At 37.6% G+C, this 17,679-nt stretch overlaps 1 protein-coding gene across 34 annotated transcripts in view; it reads right to left on the bottom strand.

Moving 5' to 3' along the window:
- Window positions 1–17,679, bottom strand: part of CFAP20DC (CFAP20 domain containing) — a 246,655-nt gene that overhangs the window by 172,001 nt on the left and 56,975 nt on the right. Inside the window, exon 1 of one of the 34 annotated variants that reach the window (XM_049097511.1) lies at window positions 14,342–14,382. The exons of 31 other annotated variants lie outside the window; for them this stretch is intronic. The gene's annotated coding sequence lies outside the window, so the exon portion shown is untranslated. Of the gene's footprint in view, window positions 1–10,615; window positions 10,654–13,347; window positions 13,388–14,341; window positions 14,383–17,679 lie in introns of those variants that run through there. 2 more of the 34 variants (XM_049097510.1, XM_049097509.1) reach the window with 2 other exon arrangements.

Genomic DNA, 17,679 nt, shown 5'->3' with positions numbered 1-17,679 from the left:
GTGGCAGAGGGAGAGAGAGAATCTCAAGCAGACCACAATGAGTGCAAAGCCCCCGACATAGGGCTCAATTTCATGACCCTGAGATCATGACATGAATTGAAATCAAGAGTCAGACACTTAACTGACTGTGTTCAAATTCTGGCTTCACCATTTCTTAGCTCTGTGACACTGGGCATATTATTTAAACTTTTTACCTTAGTTTATTAATAAAATGTGAAAAATAATAGTATTCATAGGATTGTTGTGAGGACTGCCTACATAAGTGAGTATAAGAAAAATGTTTAGAACAATGCCTGGCACACAGAAAACTTTACCTAAGTACTTGAGTGGCTGTGTACTCTTAGCTTTTAATTTTCTACTAACTAAAATATTTATTAAGAAAGGTAGCCCGCCCCCCACACTTGGGCTGTAAAGGTTGATAAGAAGAACCACAGAATGGGTACATGGCCTGACTTTGCCCTTGTGGAGGTCAGGGTTTGGTCTGCACAAGATCTGTTAAATCTAACCATCATAGTTCTGATCTCTGGAAAAATTTTTAAAAGCTCATGTGCCCAGTTTAGGACAGAGGTATTAAGACTAAGCCACTCATATGATGATGAGAATTTATTCTACTGTCTTTGCAAAAATAAATATGCAAACCTTCTCTATCTCATAATCAAGAATAGTTGGATTTTGGAGGGAAAACAAAATCATGTGCTAAGCTTAAATGGTTCTGAAAGTACGCTGAATTGCTACTTTAAAAAAAATTAAAATTAGTCATTCATGAGAGATAGAGAATATAAATGCATATGTGTGCCTACTTAAAAGCTTCATTATGCTCATGTGCTTTTTCGGGGACAATTTAGTTGCTGTAAGGAAGGCTGCTTGTAAAACAGCTCTTCAGTTGTAATACAGGCTTGATTTTCACCATCTAAAACCTCCTGTGACCTAACAAAGCAGAAAAAGACAAGCAACACTGGCATTGCTGCTCTTAAACTTAGAGATACTTAAAAAAAAAAAAAAACCATATATGAGTTAATACGTTTTTCTATCCATAAGTGAGCATTCATAGCTAAGGGTCAGCAATGTGATAGAAAAAGTAATGAGACCATGTTGAGAAAAAATGGGGTAGTCAACAGGAAAATCAACCTCATTTATTATAATATTCTAGTGATCAGCAGGTGTATAACTCTCTCAGCTATGGTCATTAACGACATTCATTCCACACTTAACATCTACATTTGCAAACCATTTGAAAGTAAAATTACTTTTCAATTCAATTTCCAATTTGCTTTTATATCTTCATCTTTGATTGACAATTTTTTTTCACAATGGCAACTTCAGCAAGTATTTGAGTAAATGGTAGCAACCATCCAATAGCGTAGATAAACTTGTCTATTTAGATTACCTATTCACTTTTCTTCTGTACGTACAATCATTTACAACCACTGAATGTTCAAGTTATAATGAACTTGCAAAACTGGTGTCAGGCTTCTAATGTTTAGATTCACTTATTAGAATTACTTGTTCTTAAAGCCAAAATGGTATCTACTCTTCTTATCATGACCTAAAAATGACCAAATTTGAATGCACCTTCAGTGATGGTACCAGATAACTTCATGTATAAATTACAAGAATAAGTTTGCAAAATAGTATATTAAAGTGTGTACCATGATGTTTGGCTGTGCACTGAAATTTAAAGCCATATGGAAGATGACCCCATGCAGAAAGCCTCCCTTACACATTCACTCCTATGCTTCATCATGACTTCAGGGAATTTTATTCCATCAATTTATCCTGGGTCCCTTCTGAAGAAGTTTAAATTCATTGAGGATTCTTTTGTCCTTTATAAAGAAAAGTAGTAATTCTGAACCTAAGATGCTTTCATATACTTATTAAAACAAGGTAGCCCCTCTTTTTAGAATTAGCATTCAATACAATGCACATTTCACGTGTATGATTTTACATCAATAACTGGTGCTCTTTGAATCTTTCTCTGAATGTCATTTGACCTCCTTTTTAAAAACAGCTTTATTGAGGTATAATTTATATGACATAAAATTTACCATTTTTAGTGTACATTTTTAGTATATTTAAGGAGTTTTGCAACCATTACCAGAACTTGGTTGTCAAACATTCCTAATCATCCAAATAGATCTTGCATACTTGTCTGCAGTCAATTCCCATTCTCATCCCCATCCCCAGGCTATCATGAATCTGGTTTGGGTCTGGAAACATTTGCCTTCTCTGAACATTTCATATAAATGGAATATAAAATATAAATATTTTGCTTGTGACATCTTTCACTGAGCACAATGTTTTTGATATTCATCCATACTATAGCCTGTATAATTACTTTTTCATTGCAGAACAGTATTGTAATACATGGATATATATTTTGCTTATTCATTCACCAACAGAGTTGATGGAATTGTAGTTTGTCTCCAGGTTTGGACAATCTAAATAATGGTACTGAGAACATTCATATTCAACTCGATGTGTGATCATAATGTTTTCACATTTCTTAGGCATATACTCAAGAAGACAGCCATTGTGGTGGCTATTAGGTGGTATCTCATTTTGTTTTTTTTGTTTTTTTTTTAAAGTTTTAATTTAAGTTCCAGTTAGTTAACATAGAGTGTAATATTCGTTTCAGGTATACAATACAGTGATTTCATAAAACACCCAGTGTTCATCCCAACAAGTGCACTCTATAATTCCTATCACCTATTAACTCATCCCCCAACACACCCTCCCCACCCCGCCCCTGTAACCATCAGTTCTCTAGAGTTAAGGAAAAGTTAAAAATAGAACTACCCTAAGATCCAGCAATTGCACCACCAGGTATTTACCCAAAGAAAACAGTCATTATGGTTTAATTTACATTTCCTTAATGACAAGTGATATTGAAAATATTATCATGTGATTTTTAACCATTTATCTATCTTCCTCTAAGAAATGCCTATCCAAATCTTTTACAAAGTTTTAAACTGGGTGATATGTTTTCTTATTAATAAACAGTAAGAGTTCTTTTTATATTCTGGATACAAGAACTTTAACCATATATACAATTTGCAAATATTTTCACCAGTCTGAGGATTGTTTTCATTTACTTAATAGTGCCTTTTGAATGCAAAACTCTTAACTTTTTATAAAGTCCAATTTATTATTTTTTCTTTTTTTAATTGTGTTTTGGTGTCATATCTACAAATGCTTTGTCTAACCTGGGGTCATGATTTTCTCCTGGAAGTTTTATATTTTTAACTCTTACATTTAGGTCTACAATCTATTTTGAGCTAGTTTTGGTATATGGTGTGAGGTAAGGTTCTAAGTTAATTTTTTTGTATGTGGATATCCAAATGTAACAACATCATTTGCTGAAAAGACTTTTCTTTTACCCACTGAATTGCCTTAGCAATTTTGTAAAAAAAAAAAAAAAAATCAATTGACTATAAACATAAGGTTTTATTTCAGTATGCTGCTTCATTGATCTATCTTCTTTATGCCAGTACCATGCTGCCTTGATCACTATTGCTTTTTAATAAATTTTGAAATCAGTAAGTATAAGTACTCCACCTTTGTTTTTTTCACAAAACTGTTTTACTATTCACCTTTGAATTTCCATATAAATTTTAGGATCAGTTCATTAATTTCTACAAAAAAGCCCCCCCACACACACACACACTAACAAAATAAAAAAACAATCATCCACTATTTTTTTTTTACGTTTTAATTTTTTATTTATTTATGATAGTCATAGAGAGAGAGAGAGAGAGAGAGAGAGAGAGGCAGAGACACAGGCAGAGGGAGAAGCAGGCTCCATGCACTGGGAGCCCGACGTGGGATTCGATCCCGCGTCTCCAGGATCACACCCTGGGCCAAAGGCAGGTGCCAAACCGCTGTGCCACCCAGGGATCCCAATCATCCACTATTCATTCATCCAATGAATCTTTAGATAAATTTGGGTAGAACTGTCAACATAACAGTATTTAATGTCCCAAAAGAGTGACTCTCCATTTACTTATATCTTTAATTCGTCAGCAGTATTTAAAAATTTTCAGTATACAAATCTTGCACTAATTTTGTTAAAGTTATTCCTAAGCATTTTATTCTTTTTGATGACACTGTGAGTGGAACTGTTTCCTTAAGGAAACATTTTCAGATTACTCTATCTAGTATATAGAGATGCAACCAATTTTTGTATACTGATTTTCATATTCTTCAACCTTGCTGAACTCATTTATTTCTTTTCTACAGACATTTATGCTGTTTGCAAATAGGCAGTTTTACTTTTCCCCTTTCAATATGGATGCCTTAAATTATTTCTTTTTCTTGCCTTATTGCATTGACTAGAATCTCCAATATAATGATGAATAGAAATGGTGACAGAAGACAGTTTTGAATTGTTTCTGATTCCTAGGGGGAAAGCTTTCAGTCTATCAACATTAAGTATGATAAGCTATATGTTTTTCATAGATGCCCTTTATCAGATTGAAGAAATTCCCTTCTTATCAGATTTGTGATAAGGGTCTTTTCTTATTAAAATGGACCAAAGACTTAGATATAAAAGTTAAACCCATAAATATCTTAGAGGAAAACACAGAGGTAAAAATCTTCATGCCCTTCAATTAACTAATGGTTTCTTAGATATGATGTTTAAAGCACAAGTAACAAAAGAAAAGAATAAACATTTCTAAAAAATAGAAACTTGTGTCCTTTATAGGATACTATCAAGAAAGTAAGAAGAGCCATAGAATAGGGGGAAATTTTTATAAATCATTTATCTGATAAGAGTCATGTCCAAACTGTACAAAGAATTCATACAATTCAACAATAAAAGAAATAACCCCATTTAAAAATTAGCAAAGAATCTGAATAGATATGTCTCCAAAGAAGATATAAAAATGGCCAACAAGTAGATGAAAATATACTCAACATTATTAACCAATAGGGATATGAAAATCAAAACCACGAGATACCATTTCATACCCACAGGATGGGTATAATAAAAAAGACAAATAACAAGTGCTGCTGAGGACACTGTGGGGAAATTGGAGCCCACAGACATTGCTGATGGGAATATAAAGTGGTATAATCACTTTGAAAACAATTTAGCAGTTCCTTAAAAGTTAAATGTAGAGTTCCCTATGACCCAGCAATTTCATTTCTATGTATATACCCATGGGGATCGCAACCCTATGTCCACACAAAAGCTTGTACGTGAATGTTTATAGCAGCATTATTAATAATAGCCAAAAAGTAGAAACAACTCAAATGTCCATCAACTGATGGTGAATAAATAAAATATGGTAGGTCCATACAATGGATTACTCAGGCATAAAAGGGAATAGATATATGCTACAACACAGACAAATCTTGGAAACATTACAGTAACTGAAAGAAGCTAGACACACAGACCACATATCATATGGTTCCATTTATATGAAATGTTCAAAATAAGCAAGTCCCTAGAGATGGAAAGAAAGGGCTAGGGGTAGCTGGGAGTAACTACTAATGGATACAAGTACTTTGGGGATGATGAAACATTCTAAAATTACACAGTGGTGATGGCTGTACAACTCTGTGAAATACACCCAAAACCACTGAATCCCATACTTTAAAGGGATAATTTTATGGTATATGAACTATATTTCCATTTAAAAAAAAGCTGTTACTAGTTTAATCACTAATTGGTGATGGGACTTTGGGTAAGTGGAAATATAGCAGAAAGGTACAAAGAGTAAGCATCACCTTTTTTTGGTGATGCTCCTGTGCTCCTTGAAAATATTCATTCAATAACCCACAGTCATTGTTGTGAGTTGAACTGTGTTCCCCAGAAAGATATGTTCAAGCCTTAATCCCTGGTACCTGTAAATGCAACCTTATTTGGAAATGGGGTCTTTGCAGATAGAATAAAATTAAGATAAAGTCATGCTGGGTTAGAATGGGCTATAATCCAATCACTGGCATTCTTTTTTTTTTTTTTTTTAAAGATGTTATTTATTTATTCTTGAGAGACATGGAGAGAGAGGCAGAGACACAGGCAGAGGGAGAAGCAGGCTCCATGCAGGGAGCCCGATGTGGGACTCGATCCCAGGACCTGGGATCATGCCCTGAGCCAAAGGCAGACCCTCAACCACTGAGCCACCCAGGCGTCCCACCAACACTATTCTTAATAAGAAGAGGGATATTTGAACAAAGAGAATGCCATGTGGCAAGAAAGGTGGAAATTGGAATGATGCATCTACAAGCCAAGAAATGCCAAAGATTGCTGGCATCTGCTGAAAAGGTAGCAGAAAGGGGCATAGTACAGATTTTCACTCAGTGCTTTCAGAAGGATCTAACCCTGCTGGCACCTTGATTTGGGACTTTCAGCTTCCAGAACTGTGAGATAATACATTTATGTTGTTTTAATCCATCCAGTTTGTGGTGATTTGTTCTGGCAGCCCTAGGAAACTACTGCAGTAATATTTGTATCTTTATTATTAAAGACAAAGCATTTCAGGAAGTAAAGTCAATCTCTGTAATTGGGGATAATAACATTTGTCCATTCATCGTGCTAAGAAAATGATCACGAAAATACTTCAGAAAGTGAAGTACTTGATAAATATAGGATATTACTCCTAGATGTATGCTTTTAATTGATTTGTCAGCTCTAACTTCCTGGCTTTTCTCTTTTCTTTTCTTCAAAATCATCTGTTTTCAAGCAACATTTACCTTCCTTAGAAAAACTATGGCCTGGGTACTAGAGTTCTCTAACATAAAAGTGAGGGATCCCTGGGTGGCACAGTGGTTTAGCGCCTGCCTTTGGCCCAGGGCGCGATCCTGGAGACCCGGGATGGAATCCCACGTCGGGCTCCCGGTGCATGGAGCCTGCTTCTCCCTCTGCCTGTGTCTCTGCCTCTCTCTCTCTCTCTCTGTGTGACTATCATAAATAAATAAAAATTTAAAAAAAAAACATAAAAGTGAGAAGTCAAATTATGGAACTCCCATACCACCCACTCTCCTAATCCCCCCAAAACACATCTTGCCATAAATTGTCAATGAATTTAGGAAATAAAACACTGATGCATTGTAACCTTTTTTTATACATATAGTTAGGGCATTGCTTGTTCCATAATTGTCTATTCTGTTGAATTGAATCATTATAAACGCTCACTTTTTGAAGACCACTATAAAGAAGATATTTGGCACCAAAAGTATATTTTTCACAAATCGCAAATCAGATAAGATGCTCAATTATCAAAATAAAATACTACACAAACTCTGATTATTGAGAATTTCTGATTATTTAGTCTTGAAAAAACTTTTTAAAAATTTTGCTATAAGTTACCCATGGTGGAAATTTGACAGTATCCAACAAGGGGGGAAATCTGTCAAATGTCCTTAAACATCTCCAGATTTTCTCTCCCTTTTCACCTCTGCTTTCCTGAGTGTATCAATATAGGTGTAGGAGATTGTGACCCTTTAGGTAATGTATATATTCTCTTATTCAAATGAAAATCTCACATGTCTTTAAATGGAGAAGATTTTACAAGTATGTAAAGATACAGTTATATAGAAGCTCATAACAGAAGAACAAATGGAAATTTTAGATAAATGCTATGCTATACCCATGCAATGATACATATGGCAGCTATTAAAAAGAATGAGACATTAATATGTAGTAACATGAAAGGGTTCCCAAGACAGATAAAAGTAGAAAGGCCCCTCTGTCTCCACACCAAACAGATTACCAGAAAGTATAAATGGTATGATTCTTTGTGGAAAAAAGGATTGTAATACCACACACACACACACACACACACACACAGAGTTAATCTCTGAAGGTACTCACAAAAAAAGTATTAGATGCAGTTACATTTAGAGAATGATTCCAAAGTTTTATTATGGGCATGGATTGCTTTTATTATGTAATATAATTTATAAATGGAAGAGTTTTAGCCCATAAGGACAAGGCAATGATGAGTAGTTTACTATCTGAAATAAAACAAAATTATCTGCACAGACAACAATATATAAAAAAGAATGTTTAAAAGAATTCTTTACTTCTGGGGACCTCAAAAAAGACATCATGCAACATTTTACAGGTACCACAAGGGAATTGTAGCTAGGTTTGTGCTGCTAGGCCCATACTCGTGTGGGGAATCAATAGACCATCCTTCGAGCTAAGAGCACAACAATTTACTTATAGTGGTTTATCGAGTGCTTAGTTCAATACGAGTGGACATTTTGTCAATAACATTCTAATGGATGCTATGGATGACAGTTCAGTGCTATAATATACAAGCTGGAAGGCCATATACTAAAATTTATAGGTCCCTGGAGTCAGAGGATGATCATTTGTAGAGGAACTAAAGAAAAACACCAAGAAATGTCTCATTGTAAGGCCTAATGATTGTTTTGAAGTAAAAAGCAAACAGATTTGGTTATTATGGATTGCATTAGTGCTAACACATTGGTGCTATTTTTATACATTCTTGTATCTTAAAAAATTTTAGTAAATGAAAGGTGAAATTAGAAAGCTTTCCCTCATTTGAATTAGGCTGGAAGCTCTCAATGTAAACACATTTCCCAATTAAGTTAGACAACACATAGAATTCATCACCTGAATCCTGTTGGTTAGAAATGAGCAGTAAATTAACTCATTCAGTTCTATAGTCAATTCACAAGTTTCCAGCACTAAAGTGGTCACATGAGCTATATTTGTGCCAATTGTCAAAGCAGAAGTAAGGTGATGTACCCAGAAGGCACAAAACTACTGCTCTTTTAAAAAACATATATAATTATAGGGGAAGAAAGAAAATGAGTGGGAAATATCAGAGAGGGAGACAGAACATGAGAGACTTCTAACTCTGGGAAATGAACAAGGGGTAATGGAAGGGGAGGTGGGCAGGGGGGTGGGGTGACTGGGTGACGGGCACTGAGGGGGGCACTTGACGGGATGAGCACGGGGTGTTATACTATATGTTGGCAAATCGAACTCCAATAAAAAAGTATACAAAAAAACCATATATAATTAGATATCAAGATTATTTTATTGGGAGAAGATAATACCTATAATTTTCACATTTAATTCCTGAAGCACTCACTATTTTCATTTTTATTTTCCCTTAAGCTAGATTTATTAATTTATTTTTAAAGATTTTATTTATTTATTGATGAGGGACACAGAGAGAGAGGCAGAGACATAGGCAGAGGGAGAAGCAGGCTCCCTATAGGGAGCTTGATATGGAACTCAATGCCAGCACCCTAGGATCACGACCTGAGCCAAAGGCAGATGCTCAACCACTGAGCCACCCAGGTACCCCTAAAGCTCAATTTATATATTATTTAATATTTGTGGAGGAATTAAAATATGCATTCAAATAGCTCCTATAGTCTTATATGTGGGAGCTTCTGGGTTCTCTTCTCTTTTTCTTAAAAATTCTTTTTCTTGTGGACTATTTTCTACTCCCTGCTCTGATTTTAAGTGTTATCTCTGTGTTGACAATTCAATTTAAATCTCTAACCCTGAATCATTCCTTGAACTCTGAACTGCTTCCTTGAAACTTTTCCTGGATATTCCATAGACATTGCAAATATAACCCATCAAGAGGCAAACAGACTGAAGAAGAACAAAAGAAACAATAGAGAACAAACTGGTGGTTAGCAGAGGGGAGGTCATAGGTGATGATGATCACGCGTTGGGATGAGCACCGGGTGATATATGGAATTGTTCAATCACTGTATTGTACACCTGAGACTAATATTACATTGTTAACTAACTGGAATTTATTTATTTTTTTAAAAGATTTTATTTATTTATTCATGAGAGAGAACAGAGAGAGAGAGAGAGAGAGGCAGAGACACAGGCAGAGGGAGAAGCAGGCTCCATGCAGGAAGCCTGATGTGGGACTTGATCCCAGGACTCTAGGATCATGCCCTGGGTCGAAGCTCAACCACTGAGCCATCCAGGCGTTCCTTTTTTTAAGTTTTTATTTAAATTGCAGTTAGTTGGGCAGCCGGATGGCTCAGCAGTTTAGTGCCGTCTTGCATGAATTTCTCATGTCTTGCATGAATAAATAAAATCTTAAAAAAAAAAAAACTTAAAAAAAAAGAAAAGAAAAACCCTAATTCCCCATCCTCACCACTACCCTGAAGGCACTCAAATCAGAAACTTAAGAGTCATTCTTGATCCGTATTTCCTCTCAGCAAATCTATCAGTTCTATGTTGGATCCACTCATTTCTCTAACTCTTATACTATCACTCTGGTCCAAGGACCATGGTCTTGCCTGCACAGCTTTCCAGCTGGTCTCCTTGCTCCTATTCTTTTCCTCCATCCCCCAGTCAAGACCCTTGTGAGCAGCCAGAGTGAGCATCTTAAATGGGATCAATTATTCCATCTTATTTCAGTAACTTCGTGCTGCTCTGAGAACAAAAACTAAATTCTGAGCTCACAAGGCCTATAAATGATCCTGCCTCACTCACAGGTCCCATTCTCTGTACTCTGGGATTTCAAAGGAAACAAACCACTCTACATGGGTTAAATGAAGGGACTCACAAAATAACTCTTTATAGAGGTATGGGCAGGGTCAGGGGAACAAACCAGGGATGTTTAGACACGGAGACATAACGACAATCGGCAGTCATTACCATTCCTGGGGCAAGGGGAGGACTGGAGCCAGAGAAACTGGATCGTCATAGGATGGGTCCTGCAGATGGAAAGGCAAGAAATACCCTGAATTCTCTCCTCCTGTCCTCTGATCTCCTGCTGGTTCCTCCCACTGACTGAGAAGTCTTGAGATCAAGGGAGCCTGGGTGATTAATATGATGTGATGCGGAGGAACAGAAGGGATCTACCACCCAGGACACAGAGCACATGAGAGAAGGCAGTGCATGGATCTGGAAGGGTAGAAGGGAGATAAATCAGCACACATGCCAGCCTCATTCATGCCACTGTCCCTCTTTCTTGCTCTCCAGCTTCACGTTTGGTGTGTTCTTACAACAGGAATTTGCACAGACTTTTTCTTTCTCTGGATACCCTTTTCCTTCCACTTTTCCCATGGCTACTTATTCATGCTCCTTTAAGTCTTAATATGTAAATATCCTGAATGCCCTAAGAGCAGGTATCTCCTTGGTTAAGCCTTTGCTTGTTTCCTTCAGAGTACTTACCACAATTTGTAAGTATTTTACGTACTTGCTTTTCTCTGCCTTTTCCTCTAGAATCTGAGGGAGGTGGCAATGTGTTTAGCAAATGCCTGCCATACAGTAGGTGCTCAGTAAATATTAACTGAATTAATGTTGGCCAAATTACATAGCAAAATCATAAGACTGTGTCCAGAGACAGTGCACTTCCAGGAACATCTGTATGAATTCTAAACTGAGGCAGCATTTAGGAAAACTCAATCTTTATTTTTCTATTAGGCATGGATTTAGCTTTAAAAATATCTTTATGTAAAGTAAAAGTCTGCATTAAGAGATGCTCCCTTCCTTGTTTATTTAGAAGGAGAATGTCTATTATGGCACCAATGGTCTAAAAGAAAATAACTGAATCATTTAAAAGCAAGGTTTATGCTCATTTTTTTTTAACTCCTGTTTCTATAGCAATAGCATAAAATTACCTGTTTTGGTCTGTGATGCTCCTGGTACTAGAATATTAGTCATTTCAACATCTTTTCTTCTTTTTCATTTTAATTGAAGAAAGGGAATAAAGGGACTGGGGGCAGGCAGCTTTAAATGTAGAACACTAGGCTGTAGCTAACATATTTGAGATGTAACAAGATGGCAATTGCAAAGCACAATCCACAGTGGTGACAACACTTCCACATGACTGTGTATTTAAACATCCAAGTCCTTCTCTCACCTCCTCTGAAAGAGGAGCATCATCTGATCCTAAATTTCAGAGCATTTTAACCTTCATTATGAATGACAAGGGCCCATTTGCTTCTGCAGAGGTCTATAAAAAGCAACCTTTGGCTTCACTTATACACCACGTTATTTTTAAAGGCAACTGCATTTATAATGGACTATCTCCACTTAAGAATCATTCAACAAGGTGCACCTCAACATCTAAGCAGTTAGCAGAGATTAAAAGTAACTGTGAGTGTTGGCAGGAGGAGGAAAGCCAGGAAATACCTAATTCTGAAAGAAAGTAAAAGTGGAAGTAAACACACACCAGGAAATAGGGGAGAAACAAGGAAAAACGGAAGGCTGACAGTGGTTGAAAAAGAAAGTTGCCTATACGCTAGTTGCTGCTAGCAGGCCTGATGACACTGTCATCCTTCCTGCAGAAGGAAGAGCAGCAGCATTGGCAGAGGAGAGCTGTCTATGTGACAGGGGCCATTACTATCATCACCTGGCATTCCAAAAGAGCAACTGGAGTGAGCCCTGGCCATGGATATAGGCTGAGCTGGCTTTAAATCCTGGTTCTGTTGCTTACTACCTGTGAAACTTCAGCAAGTAATGAACCGTCAAAGCATTAGCTGCCTCATCTGTAAAGTGGGGCTGGCTAATACCTAATTGCAAGGTTCTTGTGAAAACAGGAGGTTAGCCTCTTTCATGTCATCTGTTGCTAAACTGAACGCCTGCTGCCCTCCTTTTGTCTGATACTTAAATAGGACCAAAATATCTGAATTAGTCTTTTTCAGCTAGAAACTCCCATGTGCATGTATGAAGATCTGCAATCGGAATTAAAAGAGGTGAAACCATTGAAGCAAATATTTTCCATAAGCAAGAGTAATCACTAAATACAGAATAACCTCTATTTTTTAAAAAATATTTTATTTATTTATTCACAAGGGACACAGAGAAAGAGGCAGAAACATAGGCAGAGGGAGAAGCAGGTTCCTCACAGGGAGCCCGATGTGGGACTCGATCCCGGGACTGGGATCATACTGTGAGCCAAAGACAGACACTCAACCACAGAGCCACTCAGGCCCCCCTACAGAATAACTTCTAAAAGATGACATCAGCCATCCTGGGCAAGCACTGAGCCCTCATCATGGCCAGGAAACTACACTGTGCTTGTAGGTGACATACTGGCATTGTGGGTATCCTGTGTGTCACAAACAGTGATCATATGGCAATACTTTGGGGATGGCACAATTCTGGACATCATTTATTCTCTGGTAAAAGTTTTATAGCTTCTTATCAGATATCTGGGATGATAAAGACAAGGGAAGAGGGATGACAGGAGGCAGTGGATTTGAAAACCAGTGGATACCGTGTCACACTCACTCCCCTTGGCAAGGACGAGCTGCTTCATGCTTCCCCTTTTGTCTCTCCCCACTCCACCCTGCTGCCAAGGGCAGCTGGAAACCTGCACAAGAACCTGGATGAGGTGGGAGAAGATGGATGCAAGGAGGGGAGAGGGGCCTGTCACTTACGTGCAGTTTTGCCTGTGGACGCCATGCTCTCAGGGACCTCACGGGGAGAGGCATGAGTGGTTCCTTCCTGGAATTAATGGAGCTCAAAAGGAAAGGGTCTAGAAATAGGTGAGGGAGCACCAAGACCTACAAGGCTCTTTATTCTGGGGTGGAGCAGGGAGAGATAAAACATAAAAAAAATCAAACCCCAAACAAAGAGGATCACAAGGCAGGTTCATCAGGACCCTTACAGCTACCTTCTGACCCTTCAGGTTCTCAAGGTCCTTATGCCACGCCACCTTCTGATTTCCCCACTCCCTTGGCATTCTAAAACCCTCTCACCCCTGACCTTTATGCTCCCATTTTCTTTCTAAGCTTCAGAAGCCAAAGGCTCTTCCTTATTCCTGTTCCTCAACTGAAAGCAATCTGATGACCACATAGTTCAGTTTCCCAGATATATGAATGTTAAGAAAAATCTGACTTTGTAAAATTAAAACAAAGCAATATGGGGGAGATATTTCTGGACTGGGAACTTTCTAGCACTTCTAATGCAGGGGTTCCAATGACCACATTTTGAGAAACATGGCTGGCTTCACTGGAAAAGTACTTCTTGGGGTTTCAATCCTTTATTTTAGAAGATTTTATTTATTTATTCATGAGAGACACCCAGAGAGAGGCAGAGGGAGAAGCAGGCTTCCTGTAGGGAGCCTGATGCAGGATTCGATCCCAGGACTCTGGGATCATGACCTGAGCCAAAGGCAGACACTCAACCACTAAGCCACTCAGGTGCCCTTGGGGGTTTCAATTCTTATAAATCTCTACCTCTTCTTGGCTACCTCTGAAATATCCACTCTAATCCCAGCTTCTAAAGCATTCCTACTATATTCTTTAAGCCTAACTTTAAGTGGGGTTCTTTACTATCCTGGTAATGGTGGTGAGGCTATGATTTACCAGGTACCTTCCCCAAGCCTCAAGCTCTAGAAGTTACTAGCTAGTAAGGTGGCAAAGGGCTTACCTCTTTGGAGCAAGAGGAAGGACTGGATGATATGAACCTTCAGACAAGGAGAATTAGAAAACCTGCAATTCAAGTGAAGGAAAGGCAATGTGGAAGTCAAGAGAACAGGCTTTTCAGTCAGACTATCTGAACATAAATCATGGTTCTCTCACTTATTAGCTATAGTATTTGGGCAAGTTTGGGCTACCTCTTCCAATTTTCTCATCTTAACCCAGGAATAAAAGTAGGCTTTACCATGTAGAGTTGCTATGGGGATCAAATGTGATAATATATGGAAAATGCTTCGCACTGTCTAAAATAAGTCATTTCTGTCCTTTATGTGTTAGCTGGTAATTGATTAAGTTTTGTTCTGAGGTTATAACAAAGCATTTATCCACGTACTTCAGCAATAATCAAAGCTTCTGAGAAGTGGGCTACTCCTGTTTATCCACCTTTACACAAGAAGAGGATGGCTCTCAGTATGACAAGAATGAAATTCAGGTTCTGAACTTCTATAACAGAACGTCAACTCAGTCTGGTATCCACGGTATATTGATCTCATGTTAAGCACCAGCACTGAGTTTGAATACTTCAGGCACTTGTCAGAAAAAAATCAGCTATGAACTGACTGAATCTAGTACTTGCTAAAGGCTTGCTTGAGACGTCTGATATTCTGAACCATATTATACTACCCCCCCACCAAAAAAGAAATGCCTTCACAAAGTTGAGATTTAATGTTTTGTTCTCAGGTTTTCTTTCCTTCTTTTTAATGGAGAATCAACATAAGAAAAATCCATTTGAAGAAAATTTTATTATTATTATTATTTATTATTATTATTATTATTTTTTGCAAAAATTGTATCCCAGATGGCAAATAGGTTTCATCTTAAGTGCCAATGTCAAATGACTGGTAGTGACTGGAGTGTTCTGTCAAGAAGGACTGCAAAGTTGCCACAATCAATTAGCACTGTCTGCTGTGGACATCACTGAGGAAGCGTGGTGCCTTTGTGATACATTTAACCATGCTGCCCATTGCCATTGCTAGAGTGTGGCACATGGTACAGCACGTTGCACCTTCTATAAGGACCTGCTCACTGCACACATCCCTTCTGAAAGTCAGTGCCACAGTTCTCTCACCCCCGAGCCTCTGTATTGTTGATCCTTCTGTCAAGATGCCCTACTCTCACAAGCAAGTAGCCCTCAGAACTTGAATAAAAGGTTACTTAAAAGTTACCAAAACCGACTCAGAAAGGGTAAGATTTGAAGACAGATGTTTCTTGAATCAAGGCCAGCAGGGTAAGGTAAGGAAATCTAGTACAGGCTAGATGCTGTGAATGAAACTTAAGCCTGATTAGTGGTATTAACGAACCATAGAAACTCCTAGCTATAGAGAAAAACCTGAGGTGATAAATGTAAGTGGGCAGGGATGGGTTAAATGGGTGATGGAAATTAAAGAAAGCACTTGATGTAATGAGCACTGTGTGTTGTATGTAAATGATAAACCACTAAATTGTACTCCTGAAACTAATATTAACTATATGTTTACTAACTAGAATGTAAATAAAAACTTGAAACAAACAAACACGCAAAAGGAATACACAGATGGAAAGAAGAGGGTCAGAACAGAAGAAGGAGAGCCAGTGGGAGAGAAAAAAAATTTTTTGAAGAAAAATGTTCTAACCATGCGCTATTAGGGTAATGATGGTATTTCAGACAGCTCAAAATGATAAATTATTGCAGTTTCTTTTAAAGAATTCTTTACTAGAACCATTTTAGTGACATTAAATTGTTTAAGTGGCCATCTGTGGAACAGTGCAGCAACTGGGTGGGCCTATGGACAAGTCTGGAACATCCATTAAAATAGCTACACTTGCTACATGGAAGCTGTCTGCAACTTTCTTTCACCAATCACAAATCTGATTAATCCCACCTTTGTAGTCATTTAAATTTTTTCTAGATTACTTAAACCAGAAGGAATGTGGGTGCACTAAATGGTTTCCAATTGAACAAAGAAAATACACTTTTTAAAAGCACAAAAGCCATATTCAATTTAGATACCAGTTTTAGAACTTACAGTTAAGTTTTAAATCTTTTCTATTTGAAAGATTTACACTACAAAATCAGAGCAAAACACCGTAATGGGTAAGCATAAAAGAGACAGTCTATTCTTATTCTACTCAAAAATTTGCTTATTGGAAATAAGAAATCAAACATTTTATTATCTAAGCTTAATAACAATCACCCTAACACACTGAAATAGAAGTTACTGCTTATAAATGTCAAGAATGATAGTAATAATAATAAACTCTTACATAGGGCTTACTCTATGCCAGCCACTGTTCTAAGTTCTTTATATTATATTGTAATCTTCAAACAGCCCCATGGGATGTGTCTTATTATTTCCACCTTATAGATGAAGAAACTGAGGCACAGGGACAGTAAGCAACTTGCTTAGGATCACATGGCTAGTGAGCATCAGAACCAAGATTCAGCTCGAGGCAGTCTGGCTCTAGCATCTGTCCTCTAAACCATTAGGATGTACACTGTCCTCACCCTTTGCCTAGAAATCCAATTTAACTCCTATGTAAGGCATGATAGGAGGAGTGAGCTTGGGCTATTTCTGAACATTATGGTTGCCTCTCAGTGTTCCTTTAGTCCTCATGATTAGTATTTAAGGGAAAAAAAGGAAAGAACGCTTGGGCATTCAGGTGGTAGAAAAAGGAAGAGTCCAGTTGGCAGGAAAGCTGGTCATAGTTTTCCATCTTGCTTATTATAATCAGATCTTTTCTACTTACTCATATAAAGCCTCTCTTTTGAAAAGCCCAAAAGAACTTCTCCTGTGATAAACCACCAATAATTGCTACTGGCTTTCTAGTTCTTCAATTTATGGTGACACCGTATTTGTCAGACATCCCTGAATGATCACTGTTTTTTGAACTGTGAACTAGCTTGGTGATGAGAGCACAGCTTCTGAATTAGTTTCTGATAAATTTCACCAGAGGGGATGGGAATAATTATTACCCTTTGCCCCACCGCCCCACAAACCACATGTCGACCAACAGAAAATGCAAGGTGCAGAATCGTCACACTGTGAAGATAGATGTAGCCTAATGACATGGAAAGAGATGCCAAATCGTTTTCAACTTTAGAGGGGCTGGCCTTGCAAGATTTAATTAGCTTACAGTTGAGAAGTAATTTGAAGCTTCAAATTATAGTTATTTAGAGACTCTTGAATTGCTCATCATTTCACTTTATAAGACTACAATATGAGGCAGACTTCCATGGAAAAAAATGATTAGAATAATAATAAAAAATTCCCTACAGAGAGGCAGGAGTGGAAAGAATCAAGCCTGGGAGCC

This window comes from Canis lupus, chromosome 20 (genome assembly GCF_003254725.2).
Source record: "Canis lupus dingo isolate Sandy chromosome 20, ASM325472v2, whole genome shotgun sequence".
NCBI classification, from domain to species: domain Eukaryota; kingdom Metazoa; phylum Chordata; class Mammalia; order Carnivora; family Canidae; genus Canis; species Canis lupus.
The sequence above is the reverse complement of the archived record's forward strand: the minus strand, read 5'-3'. Positions and strand labels throughout refer to the sequence as shown.